Source organism: Arachis hypogaea, chromosome 18, assembly GCF_003086295.3.
Source record: "Arachis hypogaea cultivar Tifrunner chromosome 18, arahy.Tifrunner.gnm2.J5K5, whole genome shotgun sequence".
In the NCBI taxonomy this organism is placed as follows: domain Eukaryota; kingdom Viridiplantae; phylum Streptophyta; class Magnoliopsida; order Fabales; family Fabaceae; genus Arachis; species Arachis hypogaea.
This window is the reverse complement of record NC_092053.1, coordinates 84,639,114-84,658,472: the sequence shown is the minus strand read 5'-3', so window position 1 is coordinate 84,658,472 and position 19,359 is coordinate 84,639,114. Positions and strand designations below refer to the sequence as shown.

Below are 19,359 nucleotides of genomic sequence, written 5' to 3'. Positions count from 1 at the left end.
TCTTTTCAAAATTGATTTTCAAATTTGTTTCAAATAACTAACTAACTTTTTGTTTGTTTCTTATCTTTTTCAAAATAACCTAACTAACTCTCTCTCTCTCTCTAATTTTCGAAAATATCTTCCCTCTTTTTCAAAATTTCTTTTTAATTAACTAATTAATTTAATTGTTGATTTTAATTTTCGAAAATTACTAACCTTTTTCAAAAACTATTTTCGAAAATCACTAACTCTTTTTCAAAAATAATTTTCGAAAATTCTCCTTCTCTCTCATCTCCTTCTATTTATTTATTCATCTACTAACACCTCTCTTCATCCCACATCTCTGCTCTCCTTACCCTTGTGTTTCTTTTTTTACATTACATTCTTTTCTTCTTCTACTCACACGGGGGAACCTCTACACCTATGGTAAAAAGGATCCCTATTATAATTTTTCTGTCCCTCTTTTTCATATGAGCAGGAGCAAGGACAAGAACATTCTTGTTGAAGCAGATCCAGAACCTGAAAGGACTCTGAAAAGGAAACTAAGAGAGGCTAAATTACAACAATCCAGCAAGCACCTTTCAGAAATTTTCGAATAGGAAGAGGAGATGGCAGCCGAAAATAATAATAATGCAAGGAGGATGCTTGGTGACTTTACTGCACCTAATTCCAATTTACATGGAAGAAGCATCTCCATCCCTACCATTGGAGCAAACAATTTTGAGCTGAAACCTCAATTAGTTTCTCTGATGCAGCAGGACTGTAAGTTTCATGGACTTTCATCTGAAGATCCTTTTCAGTTCTTAACTGAATTCTTGTAGATATGTGATACTGTTAAGACAAATGGAGTAGATCCTGAAGTCTACAGGCTCATGCTTTTCCCTTTTGCTGTAAGAGACAGAGCTAGAGTATGGTTGGACTCTCAACCCAAAGATAGCCTGAACTCTTGGGATAAGCTGGTGAAGGCTTTCTTAGCCAAGTTCTTTCCTCCTCATAAGCTGAGTATGCTTAGAGTGGATGTTCAAACCTTCAGACAAAAAGAAGGTAAATCCCTCTATGAAGCTTGGGAGAGATACAAAGAACTGACCAAAAAGTGTCCTTCTGACATGCTTTCAGAATGGACCATCTTGGATATATTCTATGATGGTCTATCCGAATTAGCTAAAATGTCATTAGATACCTCTGCAGGTGGATCCATTCACCTAAAGAAAACGCCTGCAGAAGCTCAAGAACTCATTGACATGGTTGCTAATAACCAGTTCATGTACACTTCTGAGAGGAATCCTGTGAGTAATGGGACGCCTATGAAGAAGGGAGTTCTTAAAATTGATACTCTGAATGCCATATTGGCTCAGAATAAAATATTGACTCAGCAAGTCAATATGATTTCTCAGAGTCTGAATGGAATGCAAGCTGCATCCAACAGTACTCAAGAGGCATCTTCTGAAGAAGAAGCTTATGATCCTGAAAACCCTGCAATAGCAGAGGTGAATTACATGCGTGAACTTTATGGAAACACCTATAACCCCTCATGGAGAAATCACCCAAATCTCTCATGGAAGGATCAACAAAAGCCTCAACAAGGCTTTAATAATGGTGGAAGAAATAGGTTTAACAATAGTAAACCTTTTCCATTATCCACTCAGCAACAGACAGAGAACTCTGAACAAAATACCTCTAATTTAGCAAACTTAGTCTCTGATCTATCTAAGGCCACTGTAAGTTTCATGAATGAAACAAGGTCCTCCATTAGAAATTTGGAGGCACAAGTGGGCCAGCTGAGTAAAAGGATCACTGAAATCCCTCCTAGTACTCTCCCAAGCAATACAGAAGAAAATCCAAAAGGAGAGTGCAAAGCCATTGACATAGTCAACACGGCCGAACCTGGAGAGGAAGGGGAGGACGTAAATCCCAATGAGGAAGACCTCCTCAGACATCCAGTGATCAATAAGGAGTTTTCCTTTGAGGAACCAAAGGAATCTGAGACTCATCTAGAGACCATAGAGATTCTATTGAACCTCCTTATGCCCTTCATGAGCTCTGACGAGTTTTCATCTTCTGAAGAGAATGAGGATGTTACGGAAGAGCAAGTTACCAAGTACCTTGGTGCAATCATGAAGCTGAATGCCAAATTATTTGGTATTTAGACTTGGGAAGATAAACCTCCCTTGTTCACCAATGAACTAAGTGATCTGGATCAACTGACATTGCCTCAGAAGAAACAGGATCCTGGAAAGTTCATAATACCTTGTACCATAGGCAACATGATCTTTGAAAAGGCTCTGTGTGACCTTGGTTCAGGGAAAAACCTCATGCACCTCTCTGTAATAGAGAAACTGGGAATCTTTGGGGTGCAAGCTACTAAAATCTCATTAGAGATGGCAGACAATTCAAGAAAACAGGCTTATGGACAAGTAGAGGACGTGTTAGTAAAGGTTGAAGGCCTTTACATCCCTGCTGATTTCATAATCCTTGATACTGGGAAGGATGAGGATGAATCCATCATCCTTGGAAGACCTTTCCTAGCCACAGCAAGAGCTGTGATTGATGTTGACATAGGTGAATAAGTCCTTCAATTGAATGAGGACTCCCTTGTGTTTACAACTCAAGGTTACCCTTCTGTAAACATGAAAAAGAGGCACAGTAAGCTTCTCTCAAAACAGAGTCAACCAGAGCCCCCACAGTCAAACTCTAAGTTTGGTGTTGGGAGGCCACAACCAAATTCTAAGTTTGGTGTTGAACTGCCATATCCAAACTCTAAGTTTGGTGTTGGAAAGTCTCAACAATGCTCTGAACATCTGTGAGGCTCCATGAGAGCCCACTGTCAAGCTATTGACATTAAAGAAGCGCTTGTTAGGAGGCAACCCAATTTTTATTTATCTAATTTTATTTTTCTTGTTCTTTCATGTTTTATTAGGTTCATGATCATGTGGAGTCACAAAATAAATATAAAATTTGAAAACGGAATCAAAAACAACAGAAGAAAAATCACACCCTGGAGGAAGACCTTACTGGCGTTTAAACGCCAGTAAGAAGCATCTGGCTGGCGTTCAACGCCAGAACAGAGCATGGTTCTGGCGCTGAACACCCAAAATGGGCAGCATCTGGGCGTTTGAACGCCAGAATTGCACCCTGGAGAAGAGCTGGCGCTGAACGCCCAGAACAAGCATGGTTCTGGCGTTCAACACCAAAAATGGGCAACAAATGGGCGTTCAACGCCCAGAACAAGCACCAATCTGGCGCTGAACGCCCAGAGTTGTGTGCAAGGGCATTTTGCATGCCTAATTTGGTGCAAGGTTGTAAATCCTTGAACACCTCAGGATCTGTGGACCCCACAGGATCACCTCAGGATCTGTGGATCCCACAGGATCCCCACCTACCTCCACTCACTTCTTCTCACCCCTCTTTCACACAATCCCATAAACACTTTTCCCCAAAACTCTTCACCAATCACCTCAATCTCCCTTCCCTATAACCACTTCACCACTCACATCCATCCACTCTTCCCCATAAACCTACCTCATAAACCCCACCTACCTTTAAAATTCAAAATTAATTTCCCACCCAAAACCCACCCTTATGGCCGAACCTTACCCCCCCTCCCTTCCTTATATAAAGCCCTCCATTCTTCTTCATTTTCACACAACACAACCCTCTCTTCTTCTTTATCTATTCTTTCTTCTCTTGCTCGAGGGTGAGCAAAATTCTAAGTTTGGTGTGGTAAAAGCATAAGCTTTTTATTTTTCCATTACCATTGATGGCACCCAAGACCGGAGAATCCTCTAGAAAAGGGAAAGGGAAGACAAAAGCTTCCACCTCAGAGTCATGGGAGATGGAAAGACTCATCTCCAAAGCTCATCAAGACCACTTCTATGATGTTGTGGTCAAGAAGAAGGTGATCCCCGAGGTCCCTTTCAAGCTCAAGAAGAATGAGTATCCAGAGATCCGACATGAAATCAAAAGAAAAGGTTGGGAAGTTCTAACAAACCCCATCCAACAAGTCGGCATCCTAATGGTTCAAGAGTTCTATGCCAATGCATGGATCACTAGGAACCATGATCAAAGTAAGAACCCAAACCCAAAGAATTATATTACAATGGTTCGGGGGAAATACTTAGATTTTAGTCCAGAAAATGTGAAGTTGGCGTTTAACTTGCCTATGATGCAAGGAGATGCACGCCCCTACACTAGAAGGGTCAACTTTAATCAAAGGTTGGACCAAGTCCTCATGGACATATGTGTGGAAGGAGCTCAATGGAAGATTGACTCCAAAGGCAAGCCGGTTCAATTAAGAAGACTGGACCTCAAGCCTGTGGCTAGAGGATGGTTGGAGTTCATCCAACGCTCCATCATCCCCACTAGCAACCGATCTGAAGTTACTGTGCATCGGGCCATCATGATCTATAGCATCATGATTGGAGAAGAAGTAGAAGTTCATGAAGTCATCTCCCTTGAACTCTACAAAATAGCCGAAAAGCCCTCTCCTGGGGTAAGGCTAGCTTTTCCTCATCTTATTTGCCATCTATATTACTCAGCTGGAGCTTTCATAGAAGGAGACATTCCCATTGAGGAAGAGAAGCCCATCACTAAGAAAAAGATGGAGCAAGCAAGAGAGCCCATTCATGGATCTCAAGAGACGCATGAAGCTCATCACCATGAGATCCCTGAGATGCCTCAAATGCATTTTCCTCCACAAAACTATTGGGATCAAATCAACACCTCCCTAGGAGAATTAAGTTCCAACATGGGACAATTAAGGGTGGAACATCAAGAGCACTCCATCATCCTTCATGAAATAAGAGAAGATCAAAAAGCAATGAGGGAGGAGCAACAAAGACAAGGAAGAGACATAGAAGAGCTCAAGGACATCATTGGTTCCTCAAGAAGGAAACGCCACCATCACCAAGGTGGACTCATTCCTTGTTCTTACATTCTCTGTTTCTCGTTTTCTCTATGTTAAGTGCTTATCCATGTTTGTGTCTTCATTATATGATCATTAGTATTTAGTAACTTTGTCTTAAAGTTATGAATGTCCTATGAATCCATCACCTCTCTTAAATGAAAATTGTTTTAATTCAAAAGAACAAGAAGTACATGAGTTTCGAATTTATCCTTGAACTTAGTTTAATTATATTGAGGTGGTGACAATGCTTCTTGTTTTTTGAATGAATGCTTGAACAATGCATATGTCTTTTGAAGTTGTTGTTTAAGAATGTTAAATATGTTCGCTCTTGAAAGAATGATGATAAGGAGACATGTTATTTGATAATCTGAAAAATCATAAAAATGACTCTTGAAGCAAGAAAAAGCAGCAAAGAACAAAGCTTGCTGAACAAAAAAAAAAAAAAAAGAGAAAAAGCAAGCAGAAAAAGCCAAAAGCTCTTAAAACCAAGAGGTAAGAGCAAAAAGCCAATGACCCTTAAAACCAAAAGGCAAGGGTAAATAAAAAGGATCCCAAGGCTTTGAGCATCAGTGGATAGGAGGGCCTAAAGGAATAAAATCCTGGCCTAAGCCGCTAAACCAAGCTGTCCCTAACCATGTGCTTGTGGCGTGAAGGTGTCAAGTGAAAACTTGAGACTGAGCGGTTAAAGTCAAGGTCCAAAGCAAAAGAAGAGTGTGCTTAAGAACCCTGGACACCTCTAATTGGGGACTTTAGCAAAGCTGAGTCACAATCTGAAAAGGTTCACCCAATTATGTGTCTGTGGCATTTATGTATCCAGTGGTAATACTGGAAAACAAAGTGCTTAGGGCCACGGTCAAGACTCATAAAATAGCTGTGTTCAAGAATCATCATACTAAACTAGGAGAATCAATAACACTATCTGAACTCTGAGTTCCTATAGATGCCAATCATTCTGAACTTCAATGGATAAAGTGAGATGCCAAAACTATTCAAGAGGCAAAAAGCTACAAGTCCCGCTCATTTAATTGGAGCTATGTTTCATTGATAGTTTGGAATTTATAGTATATTCTCTTCTTTTTATCCTATTTGATTTTCGGTTGCTTGGGGACAAGCAACAATTTAAGTTTGGTGTTGTGATGAGCGGATAATTTATACGCTTTTTGGCATTGTTTTTAGTATGTTTTTAGTAGAATCTAGTTACTTTTAGGGATGTTTTCATTAGTTTTTATGTTAAATTCACATTTCTGGACTTTACTATGAGTTTGTGTGCTTTTCTATGATTTCAGGTATTTTCTGGCTGAAATTGAGGGACTTGAGCAAAAATCAGATTCAGAGGTTGAAGAAGGACTGCTGATGTTGTTGGATTCTGACCTCCCTGCACTCAAAGTGTATTTTCTGGAGCTACAGAACTCAAAATGGCGTTCTTCTAATTGCGTTGGAAAGTAGACATCCAGGGCTTTCCAGAAATATATAATAGTCCATACTTTGGCCGAGTTTAGATGACATAAAAGGGCGTTGAACGCCAGTTCTACGCTGCTGTCTGGAGTTAAACGCCAGAAACACGTCACAAGCTAGAGTTGAACGCCAGAAATACGTTACAAACTGGCGTTCAACTCCAAGATTGACCTCTACACGTGTAACATTCAAGCTCAGCCCAAGCACACACCAAGTGGGCCCCAGAAGTGGATTTATGCATCAATTACTTACTTCCGTAAACCCTAATAACTAGTTTAGTATAAATAGGACTTTTTACTATTGTATTAGACATCTTTGATCAGTTTTATGCTATCTTAGACTTTCATGGGGGCTGGCCATTCGGCCATGCCTGAACCATTATCATTTATGTATTTTCATACGGTAGAGTTTCTGCACTCCATAGATTAAGGTGTGGAGCTCTGCTGTTCCTCAAAGATTAATACAAAATACTACTGTTTTTCTATTCAATTCAACTTATTCCGCTTCTAAGATATTCATTCGCACTTCAACCTGAATGTGATGAACATGACAATCATCATCATTCCCCCACGAACGCGTGCCTGACAACCACTTCCGTTCCACCTTAGATTGAATGAGTATCTCTTGGATCTCTTAATCAGAATCTTCGTGGTATAAGCTAGATTGATGGCGGCATTGATGAGAGTCCGGAAAGTCTAAACCTTGTTTGTGGTATTCCGAGTAAGACTCTGGGATTGAATGACTGTGACGAACTTCAAACTTGCGAGTGCTGGGCATAGTGACAGACGCAAAAGGAGGGTGAATCCTATTCCAGTATGATCGAGAACCTCAGATGATTAGCCGTGCTGTGACAGAGCATTTGGACCATTTTCACAAGAGGATGGGATGCAGCCATTGACAAGGGTGATGCCTCCAGACGATTAGCCATGCAGTGACAGCGCATCGGGCCATTTTCCAGAGAGGATAAAAAGTAGCCATTGACAATGGTGATGTCCTTACATAAAGCCAGCCATGGAAAGGAGTAAGACTGATTGGATGAAGACAGCAGGAAAGCAGAGGTTCAGATGAACGAAAGCATCTCTATACACTTATCTGAAATTCTCACCAATGATATACATAAGTGTTTCTATCCTTATTTTCTATCTATTTATTATTTATGTTCGAAAACTCCATAACTATTTTATATCCGCTTGCCTGAGATTTACAAGGTGACTATAGCTTGCTTCATACCAACAATCTCCGTGGGATCGACCTTTACTCACGTAAGGTTTATTACTTGGACGACCCAGTGCACTTGCTGGTTAGTTGTATCGAAGTTGTGAATGAAAAACGATTTATTAAGACGTGCGTACAGAGTTTCTGGCGCCGTTGCCTGAGATCACAATTTCGTGCACGTCCAACGTTAGTGACAAAGGTGAGTGTCACTAATGTTGGCCATTCTTTTGCTTCCCCACGTTAGAGTCCATGTTAACTGAGTTAACGTGGCTCTTAACGTGGCCAATATGAGCTTGGTCCAATGTTAGTGACAAAGGTGAGTGTCACTAACATTGGCTTCATTTCCTTCTTCCACGTTAGAGTTCACGTTAACTTAGTTAACGTGACTCTCAACGTGGGCTATGATGGTTTCGAGGACGTTATTGGCGATTACTTTTCTCATTAACGTTGCAAGCTAGCTCCCATTCCACGTTAGAGGTCACGTTAGTTAGACTAACGTGGCTGCTAACGTGGTTCTTCCTTGCTTCCTTTGTCCTGAAATTAAGCAATAAAGTGCATCAAAGTTCTAGTCCAAGTTATGAGATATGCATCATCCAATTTGTCATTCAATTTATGCATAATTCTCATGAATTCATATAAAAATCAAAATGTTTGCTTGAATCAATATGTAAGTGAAATTCTACCCAAAACTTGCTTATTTCCTAAGAAAGTGCATGAAACTACCCTAAAACCATAAAGAAAAGGTCAGTGAAATTGGCCAAAATGCCCTGGCATCAGAGGGAAGCGGATACTGGTTACTGAAGAAGCCATTGAGGATATTCTGCGCCTTCAGCCTAAGTCAGATCAGCCTGACTGTTACCAAAAGGCTGAAGAGGACATGCATTTTTTGATATTTGACTGAGATGCTGTCAAGGAGATGATAGCCCATGGGTCATGGGTAAGAACACCACCATGCCTAAAGGAATCAAGCGGATATATTTGAATGATGAGGCTCGACTCTGGCACCAGATCCTGAGTAACTTTATTATGCCGAGAACTCATGAGACGGAGCTGCCTGCTGCTATGATCACCCTCCTCTGGTGTGTGATGGAGGGTAAGGACCTGTCCCTGGCACGATTCATCGGGCACTATATGGCCAAGGTCCATGTCAGAGGCACCCTCCCCTTCCCTTATCTGGTCACCCAGCTCCGCTGTCGAGCTAACGTGCCTTGGGAGGATGCTGATGAGAAGCCACCTGTTGTGGACTGCCAAAAGATCATTCCTCACAGTAGGAACTTTCTGGCTTTAGACCACAGACCTTCATTCCTTACTGCTTCTGATGAGACAGCCACACCTTCAGCTGGCCCCTCTTCTTCCACTGCTGCACCTGCCCCACCCACTGCACCCCCACCTGCTCCTGAGCCTAGTTACCATTTGGTGCATCGCCTCTTCGCCTGATTGGACCATATGGAGCGTCGCAACAAGCGACGCTATGAGCACCTCAAGTTGATGATCTGGTCCGGCGGCGACATCCCTTCCGAGCCTGACACCCCTTCTGACACATCTGAGGTAGAGGCAAGCGCTCATGAGGAGGAGACACAGGCCCAGGCGGAGCAGGCAGGACCACGACAGGCTGTGCCACAGCAGGAGGAGCCATAGCAGCTTCAGGCCACCGACACAGAGATTCCTATCTAGTCAGAGTCTCCTCTACAGCAGACAGATCCTCCTACCCTCATCTAGTTTACAGATCCTCTGACCACCACCGTGACTCCAGCAGCCCATCCTTCCAGTGATGACACTCCTTCACACCCGGCTTGACTGAGCATCGAGGACGATGCTTTATTTTAAGTGTGGGGAGGTCGCCATCTCTGACATATTTTTTTTGGTGAACTACTACAGACTCTTTTATTTTATTTTGCTTATTTCTCTGTATTTTTATCTTTATTTTTATTTTTATTTTTTATCTTTCAGTACTTATACATTGTTCTTTTCATGTGTTTTTACTCTATTTTCTACATTTTGCACTTTAGTTCATATTTTAGCCATTTAGTTTAGTTGCAATTCTAACTTAGTAGTTATAGAATATGTGGATTAATTAGTATAGTTTACCCTTTTAGCATATGATACTTTGGTTTAAATTGAAAATAAAAAGGAAGTAAACTAGAGACTTTAACATAACCAGAACAATCCACACACCTTGTATATAGAACATAACATGTTAGTTAGTTAACAATATTTCATCAAGGAGGAACACTAAAACTTTAAAGCCACCCAAAAATTATTACATTGAGAATAATGGGAACTCTTAATTTTTACTTACATGACATGTATAACTGATATATAAGTTTTGAGCTAGAGAACACACAGCCTGTGAGTTTTGAGCTTAATTGTATGGTTACATTTAAACCATAAATTTTATTCCTGTGTGTTTCGCCCTTCTTTTTATTCTGATGTTCTTTACTTTGTTTTAATTTATATGTCCGATTGTAGAATATAGATACATACCAAGAAAGTGATTGAGGCCATTACTTGAATTATTTGCTCACTTATCCCAAATTAGCCTACCTTTTACATCACCCTTGTTAGCCCCCTTGAGCTTTTTAATCCCCTCTTGTTCTATAAACCACATTACTAGCCTTAAGCAGAAATACAAATAAATCCCAAGTTGAATCCTTTTGTTAGCTTAAGATAAGGTATTGTGTATAAATTAAGTGTGGGGAACTTTATGGGAACATGGATGATAGAAACAAAGGTAGAAAGTTAAAAAGAATAAAAATATTCAAAATAAAAATTTTGGGAAGCATGCTCATGTGAAATCAATTGAATTACCATGCTAAAAAAAGTTTTTATTTCCGGTATTTAATTAAGGGGATACAAAAATTCTTCAATTGCAAAATAAATGCACATGGGATAAAATTAAAGTTAATGCATGAGCTTGCAACACAAAGTGAGAAAAGTTGGGCAAAAAGTTAAGAAACTTTGAATTGCTAAATGCATATATTAGGTGAGATCTTAGACTAATCAAGGATTCACTTATTAGCTCACTTAGGCTTATACATATACCCTTACCTTTACCTTAGCCCCATTACAACCTTGGAAAGACCTCATGATTTTTGTATACCTATATTCTATAATTGTTGATTGGTTAGATGAAGAACAAAGTTATAGAAAGTAAGGATAAAAAGAAGAATAGAGTGATGAACCCAATAAACACTGAGTGACCAGAGAGTAAACACATAATCCAGTGAGGGTTCAATAGCTCATCACCATATATCTCTGCTTAAATTGTTAATTGTCTTGTAAGTTTGTAAAATATTTTACCCATCTCAATTGTAAAAGCACTTTAACATTATCTAAGGTTGACTATGCATATATGATTCCTTGAGAATGTGAATTAATTTAACTACATGTAAGTTTTATATACAAGTAAATGACAATTAGAATTGCATGATCCATTTAAGTAGTTGCATTTAGGATAAACTGCATTGAATGAAATTCCGTCACTTTAACCTTACCTTACTCTTTATCTTGGACTTAGCATGAGGACATGCTATTGTTTAAGTGTGGGGAGGTTGATAAACCCATATTTTATGACATATATTGTGCTTAATTCAAGAGATTTATTCAATCCTTCACCCACTTATTCATGTAAATTGCATGATTTTACTTTCCCTTCCTTATTATGTGATATATGTAAAATACTGATGCCAAGGCATCTTAGGCTAGTTTCACTAGCATTTTTCTGTTAGTTTTAGTTGTTTTACGCATTTTCTTGAGCTTAAAGTAACCAAGAATGGTTAAATGAATAACAAAGCAATGAACCATCCAAACAGTATGATTTTAATGCAAATTCCATGAGTTTTAGTTATATTACTTGAATGCTATGAATGGAAGATTTCTCATGAAATTTTGCAAGACTTTGATGCAATTGTTTGGATGATTTCAGGGAAGAAGAGGCTAAGCAAGGAAGCAACAAAATCAATAAAGGAAGCTTGAATATCACATGTGGAGTTTAAGTTCCAGTTTAAGCCTAAACTGGAGCTTAAACGCCAGAATCAGGAAGGCTAAGAAACGCTGGAATTGAAGTTTAACCTCCAGTTTAACCTTAAACTAGAGGTTAAACGCCAGAAGTGAGAAGGACACCAAGGAGGGCAGTTCCACGTTTAACCTCCAGTTTAACCTTAAACTGGAGGTTAAACGCCAGAAAGGGTAAAGGCACCAGGGAGCCATTTCCACGTTTAAGCTCCAGTTTGACCTTAAACTGGAGCTTAAACGTGTTCGACCAAGTTTCTCCTCCAGGGTTGCTTTCTCCATTTCCACGTTTAAGCTCCAGTTTAACCTTAAACTGGAGCTTAAACATGTTCGACACCTCCAGGGCTACCTTCTAAGCTTCCACGTTTAAGCTCCAGTTTAACCTTAAACTGGAGCTTAAACGTGTTCGACCTCCAGGGCTACCTTTCTCAGCTTCCACGTTTAAGCTCCAGTTTAACCTTAAACTGGAGCTTAAACGTGTTCGACCTCCAGGATGCCTTCTTCCATTTCCACGTTTAAGCTCCAGTTTAACCTTAAACTGGAGCTTAAACGTGTTCGACCTCCAGGGCTGCCTTTTCTATTTCCACGTTTAAGCTTCAGTTTAACCTTAAACTGAAGCTTAAACGTGTTCGACTATATTACCCTCCAGGGCTGCCTTCTTCCATTTCCACGTTTAAGCTTCAGTTTAACCTTAAACTGAAGCTTAAACGTGCTTCCACAAAAGGCATCACTGGAAGTGTCTGGCGTTTAAGCTGCAGTTTAAGCTTAAACTGCAACTTAAACGCCACTCTTGGAAAAGGTTTCTGGGCCAAAAATATTGCGGTTTAAGTTAGTATTTGAGCACAAACATTAACTTAAACTTACTCTGGTATGAAACCCAATTGAATATCATGGTTTATGGGATTGGGCCTGAAGGATTGATGAGTCTGAAATTTCAATTTATTGAGTCATGTGTCATTATTTGACTATCACTAAGTTGGCTCAATGAATGTTACAGAATTTGGATCAACAGCCTCGTCAAGATTATGGATCATAAACCCAAGGCAAAAGGAAAGCAGGGAGAAGCCTCAAAGCCCAAGAAACACAACAGAAGCTCAATATAGAAAGTGTTTAAATAGGATAGAATTTAAGTTAGAGAGGGCACTGGAACTTTTACCTTTTCATTTAGCTAGTTTTTATATCTTTGTAGTTGAATTCAGAGCTATGACTCACTAAACCCCTTTCATTGGGTTAGGGAGCTCTATTGTAATTCAATGAATCAATAATAGTTTATCTTCTTCTTCAATCTTTTCTCTTGAATTTTGTTAGAAAGCTTCTCGATCTAATTCCATTGGGTAGTTGTCTTGGGAAAGAAACTACCCATAATTGGAATCCTTCGGAACCTTGGGAAAGGAATGGAGGATTCATGCTAGAGAAGCTTTCTCACAGTGAATTGGATTGGGGTTTGGATGGATATTGTGACATGTAATCCTACCAAATTGTGGTTCATGAAACTGTGTGGTATAATCAGTGATCGAGCATCATCTCTTCTTATGAACATTTAAACCAAGGGATTGGGAATTTGTTTGTTTTTAGAGAGAATTGGTGAGCCAAGGGATTGGGATCCAATCATATAAGATTGCCAAGCAAAATTCAATGAACGCATTGGTTGAGGAAGAGATAAACATGTTTTGATTCGGAGATCTCAATATCTCCTAACACCCAATGAATTCCCCATTTCTGATTTCCACTTTCTCTTTACATTCTGCAATTAAATTCATGCAATCACCCCCATCCCTTTTAATTTCAGCAATTTAGCTTCTCGCTCTTTAATTCATGCAATTTTACATTCCGCAATTCTCATCTAAATCTTGATTCCGCTCAACTAGAACATACTTCTAATCCGAATTGCTCACTCAACCAATCCTTGTGGGATTCGACCTCACTCTATTGTGAGTTTTTACTTGACGATAACCGGTGCACTTGCCGGAAGGAATTTTGCCGATCGTGCAATTTCCTAAATCGTAGCATAACAAGTTTATGCGCATCAAGTTTATGGCGCCGTTGCCGGGGATTGGTTTTCGATTGACAATTCTCAAATTGGAAGTTAACTAGATTGAGCATTTTTTTTTTGTTTTGATTAATTCAGTACATGTTACTTGTTGAATTTCAATTTCTGCACTCTGTTACATGCTTTCTTTCTTTATGCCTTTAAATTCAAGCAACTAACTCACTGACTCACTAACTGTTTGAATTAATTCCTCAATTGCTCTAACCATACTCTTCCATTAACCAAGAGTATTTCACTTGTTTGTTGCCTGTGCTGTGTTCTTGTATGACAAGTAGGAGAGGAGAGACATCAACTCCTCCATATACCGAACCAGAGAGGACCCTTCATAGACTGAGAAGGGAAGCAAGAGGGAAGAGAGTACTGGGAGAAGAGGAATCTGAAGGAGAATCTGAGGACAATTTTGAGGAAGCTTTAGATCTCAATATGGATAGAGAAGTTCACAACCATGAGAGAGATGATGGAAACAATGCCATTCCTGAGAGGAGGGTTCTTAGTTCATACATAAACCCAACCTCTGGGAATTGTGGTAGCAGCATTCAGAAACCACCCATTCAGGCCAACAATTTTGAACTCAAACCACAGCTAATATCACTTGTGGAGAATCATTGTTCATTTGGTGGGAGTGCTAATGAAGATCCCAACCAACATCTCACAAAATTTCTGAGAATTTGTGACACTGTGAAGTCCAATGGAGTCCAGGAAGATGCCTATAAACTGCTTTTGTTCCCATTTTCACTTAGGGACAAAGCAGCTATGTGGCTGGAATCATTCCCAAGGGGGAGTCTAACAACATGGGATGAGGTGGAAAGCAAGTTTCTGGCACGTTTCTACCCCCCACAAAAGGTCAATAGGCTTCGATCTGAGGTTCAGACTTTTAGACAACAAGATGGTGAAACTCTCTACGAGGCATGGGAGAGATTCAAGGATTTGACAAGGAAATGCCCACCAGACATGTTCCATGATTGGGTGCAATTGCATATTTTCTATGATAGACTCTCTTATGAATCAAGGAAGGCTGTAGACCATTCATCAGGAGGTTCATTGAACAGGAAAAAGACTGTGGAAGAAGCCATTGAAGTGATTGAGACAGTGGCTGAGAATGAGTACTACTATGCATCAGAGAGGCACAACACTAAGGGAGTCATGGAGCTGAACCATGTTGATACAATTCTAGCCCAAAACAAGGTGTTTGCCAAGCAACTAGCAGAGCTTACCAGGCAATTAGAAACAAAGCAAGTGGCTGCAATACACACACAAGATCAAGAGGAAGTAAGCATTGAAGGAGGTGATTGGGAAGAGGCCAACTATGTGGGAAACCAACAAAGGCAATCATATGATCCACATTCCAACACTTACAACCCAGGATGGAAAAATCACCCAAACTTTGGGTGGGGGAACCAACAAACCCAACCACAAAACCACAAACCTTACAACCACAACCAACATAACAATTCCACATACCAAAACTCCAACCAAAGATCATACCAAGCCACACAAAACACTTACTCCCAACCATCATATCATGGCCAAAATAATCAACCTACCCAACCTAATCCGAACCAATAATTTCAAGATCAATTAAACCGGATAGAAGGAATGATGGCAACCATGAGTCAAGACATAACCGAATTGAAAAGCTTCAGGGATGATGTGAGAGCTACCTTAAGAAACCATGGTGAAAAACTCAAGAGGATGGAGTCTCAAGTAGGAGAGCTATCTCAACAGGCCCCCAAATCAACTGCAGTGTTCCCTAGTAACACAGAAAAGAATCCTAAAGGGGAACAAAAGAGAGTGAGATGGGAAGAATGCAAGGCCATCACCATATTGAAGGAAGTCTCAGAAGAAGAAGGAATCAGGCCCTCAGAACAGGAGCCAGAAATCTTGAAGGAAGGTGTGGAGGAAGCTAAGCAGGAAAGTGAAACTGAGCAAGCCAAGGAACTGCAAAAAGGCACGATGGAAACATACCAACCAAAAGCACCATTTCCTCAGAGGTTAGGAGGAGGTGAAAAAGGGAAAACCTATTCAAGGTTTTTAGAGACATTTAAGTCTCTCCATATCAATATTCCCTTTCTTGAGATTCTCCATCAAATGCCTACACACATCACGTATTTAAAGGAATTGTTGAGCAAGAAAAGAGTTTTGAAGGGAGGACAAACGGTAACAATGAACAAAGAATGCAGTGCCCTCATCAAGAAGGACACAGTCTCTAAGAAAACAGACCCAGGAAGCTTTCATATTCCTTGCATCATAGGAGAAACAAAAATTGACAGAGGATTCTGTGATCTAGGAGCTAGCATAAATGTGATGCCTCTAACTCTTATGAAGAGGCTACAACTGAATGAGGTGAGATCCACTGATGTAATCATACAACTGGCTGACAAAACTCAGAAGCAAGCTGAAGGGGTAGTTGAGAATGTGCTGGTGAAAGTGGGAGATTATTACTTCCCCACAGACTTTGTCATTTTGGACATGGAGGAAAGCTACCTACACCCTATCATTCTGGGAAGGCCATTTCTAGCCACTGCTAGAGCACTCATAGATGTAGAACAAGGAGAGCTAATTTTGAGAATACATGATGAACAACTCATTTTCAATGTTTTCAAACCTGCATCTGAGCCTGAACCAGAACATGAAAAGCCTAAGGATGAGAGTAGCCATCTGTGTCTGGAGGAAAGCAATCCGGCAGCTGAAACTCTGAAACAGTCCTTGGAAAGCAAACAAGAATTGTAAGAGTTAAAGCCACAAGAATCAATAGAAACAGATCAGAAGGATCCTCCCGGCATAAGGGTCAATGAAGAAAGCTTCAAGAGAAAGGGAAGCATTGTAAAGAAATTGCCAAGAGGGTGGAGAAACAAGAAAATTCCCACTGAAGGTTTCTCTCCGGGAGATAAAGTGATATCAAGTCATTATCTGCCAATCCCACCTGACCTCAAAACCATTCCTTCCCAGCTCCCTCAAGTATTCACAATCAGGAAAGTTCTTTCTATGGAACATTTAGAGGTCATGAAGGAATCAAGTGGGGACGTTTGCATAGTGAGAGGAGAAAACGTCAAGCACTACAATCCACCCTAACAAGGGACAACCGTCAAGCTAGTGACGTTAAAGAAGCGCTTCATGGGAGGCAACCCATGTTTTTAATATCCTTACTCTTTTTTTTTTGTTTTGTTTTGCATCTAATAAAGCATGGTTTCTTATGCATGAACTTGAATCCTCAGGACAACTGCTGAAAGAGTGCACTAAACATTGCATATAAAATACAATTTGTCTCTAAGTTTGGTGTGCCTGAAGGCACCCCAAACTTTATTCAAAATGCATTCAATTTTTCATGCAAAGAGCACAACCAAACATTAAGTTTGGTGTTCCTCCGTGAACACGGTTCATGAAAAGCAAGAAGTTCCTCTGGATTTCAAAATTCATGACAAGTAGACCATTCGCATGTTTTTGGTTTCAATTACTTAGGGTAGTAAATTTGTTTAGAATCAAAGAGCCAAAGTGACTATGATTTATTAGAATTATGCACATTCATTAAGGACAACCAATATGGATTTCATGTCATCAGGAGACTTTACCAAACACTAAGTTTGGTGTCCAATAATAAGTGTACATACATACAAAAGTCACGGCTATAAGCTCATGAAGTCAATCATTGATTTACATGTGCAAGTACTATTCATCATTCACATGGACCGAAAAATGATAGCAAACTTGTTTGTTTGTGCAGGTACAAAAGAAAAGACAAAAATGGAGGAAAAAGACAAAGGAAGCACAAGTAGTCAAAAAGAGGCAGGAAGCAAGAAGAAGCAGGATCCCAAGAATTAAGAAGAACCAAGCAATAAATAAGAGGTGGTCTCGTTCCTTAATAATCAAATGATAATTGGTGAATTGTCTTTATGAGCTTTCTTTCATCACAAGTCATTTAAGTGTTATGTGGAGTTTTTTTTTTAGTATGAGTGTCTGTTTATTGCTTTGAATAAAGTGAATGCCTAGATGTTTGGATATAACTTCACCTTCTTAAACAAGTGCTTGCCATGCTTGTTCTGTTTCCAAAAATAAAAGAAAAGTTTGAACAAAAGTAACTTGGCTAAATTAGTGACAAATCAAGTAGAATTAAGTGGTGGTATGCATGCTTGATTGTTTAAGTCAGATCACTGGAAATAGAGTGTAGAATTATCATTTTTTTGTATAGAAATTGAAAACTGTCTATGGATCTTGATGAATAAATGTCTTTGGCCATGAAAAAGAAAGAAAAAGAAGAAGAAAAAGCCACTGAAAAAGGGCAACCAAAAAGCAAAAAAATTGAGAAAATAAGCTAGGCACCAATGGTTTGAACTTCTGAGACAAATGCCTGTGGTGTTTATGTATTAAGGATATGCTTGGATGAATAGGTTCTGAGGAGTGTTTCAACACTTGGTAACTTGGGTTAACTAACCCGGGATTATCAACCAAAAGTCCATTATCAAGAGCAACCTAAATACAAAACATTTAGTCACACAAAGAGGTGCTGGGCACCAATGTCTCAAGAAGAAATGTGAACCAAAATGCCTAAAGTGGATATGTGTAGTGCACTGATAAGAAAAAGAAAATGCCAAAGGCTTGTGCAACACATGACACTAAGCAAACAAGGAGCAAAGAAGCTCTAAGAAAAAGAAAAGTAAAACAAAGAAGAGAAAAGTGCCAAGGACATAAGAATAACAAGAGGCCATAGCAGTGTTTGATGGATGCAATGAAAAAGTGATAATTCTACCTGATAAGTATGAAAAAGTGATGCTGCAACTTTCTGCATAAAACCCTTCTGATGAACTTCAAATGCTTGCTAATATAGCCAATGTAATTGCTTTCTGTTTCATACTTTCTTCTCAAATAACTCAGGACTTGCTTAGGGACAAGCAAGTATTAAGTTTGGTGTTGTGATGCCAAGGCATCTTAGGCTAGTTTCACTAGCATTTTTCTGTTAGTTTTAGTTGTTTTACGCATTTTCTTGAGCTTAAAGTAACCAAGAATGGTTAAATGAATAACAAAGCAATGAACCATCCAAACAGTATGATTTTAATGCAAATTCCATGAGTTTTAGTTATATTACTTGAATGCTATGAATGGAAGATTTCTCATGAAATTTTGCAAGACTTTGATGCAATTGTTTGGATGATTTCAAGGAAGAAGAGGCTAAGCAAGGAAGCAACAAAATCAATAAAGGAAGCTTGAATATCACATGTGGAGTTTAAGTTCCAGTTTAAGCCTAAACTGGAGGTTAAACGCCAGAATCAGGAAGGCTAAGAAATGCTGGAATTGAAGTTTAACCTCCAGTTTAACCTTAAACTGGAGGTTAAACGCCAGAAGTGAGAAGGACACCAAGGAGGGCAGTTCCACGTTTAACCTCCAGTTTAACCTTAAACTGGAGGTTAAACGCCAGAAAGGGGAAAGGCACCAGGGAGCCATTTCCACGTTTAAGCTCCAGTTTGACCTTAAACTGGAGCTTAAACGTATTCGACCAAGTTTCTCCTCCAGGGTTGCTTTCTCCATTTCCACGTTTAAGCTCCAGTTTAACCTTAAACTGGAGCTTAAACGTGTTCGACACCTCCAGGGCTACCTTCTAAGCTTCCACGTTTAAGCTCCAGTTTAACCTTAAACTGGAGCTTAAACGTGTTCGACCTCCAGGGCTACCTTTCTCAGCTTCCACGTTTAAGCACCAGTTTAACCTTAAACTGGAGCTTAAACGTGTTCGACCTCCAGGATGCCTTCTTCCATT

The 19,359-nt window shown here is 39.7% G+C and overlaps 2 non-coding genes across 2 annotated transcripts; both read right to left on the bottom strand.

The window, feature by feature from the left end:
- Nucleotides 1-983: 983 nt before the first annotated feature.
- On the bottom strand, nt 984-1,091 carry LOC112774235 (small nucleolar RNA R71). The gene has a single exon (XR_003188733.1). It is a non-coding gene; the product is annotated as a small nucleolar RNA R71 (small nucleolar RNA).
- A 13,371-nt stretch (nt 1,092-14,462) lies between these two features.
- On the bottom strand, nt 14,463-14,566 carry LOC112774143 (small nucleolar RNA R71). The gene has a single exon (XR_003188645.1). It is a non-coding gene; the product is annotated as a small nucleolar RNA R71 (small nucleolar RNA).
- Nucleotides 14,567-19,359: the final 4,793 nt, after the last annotated feature.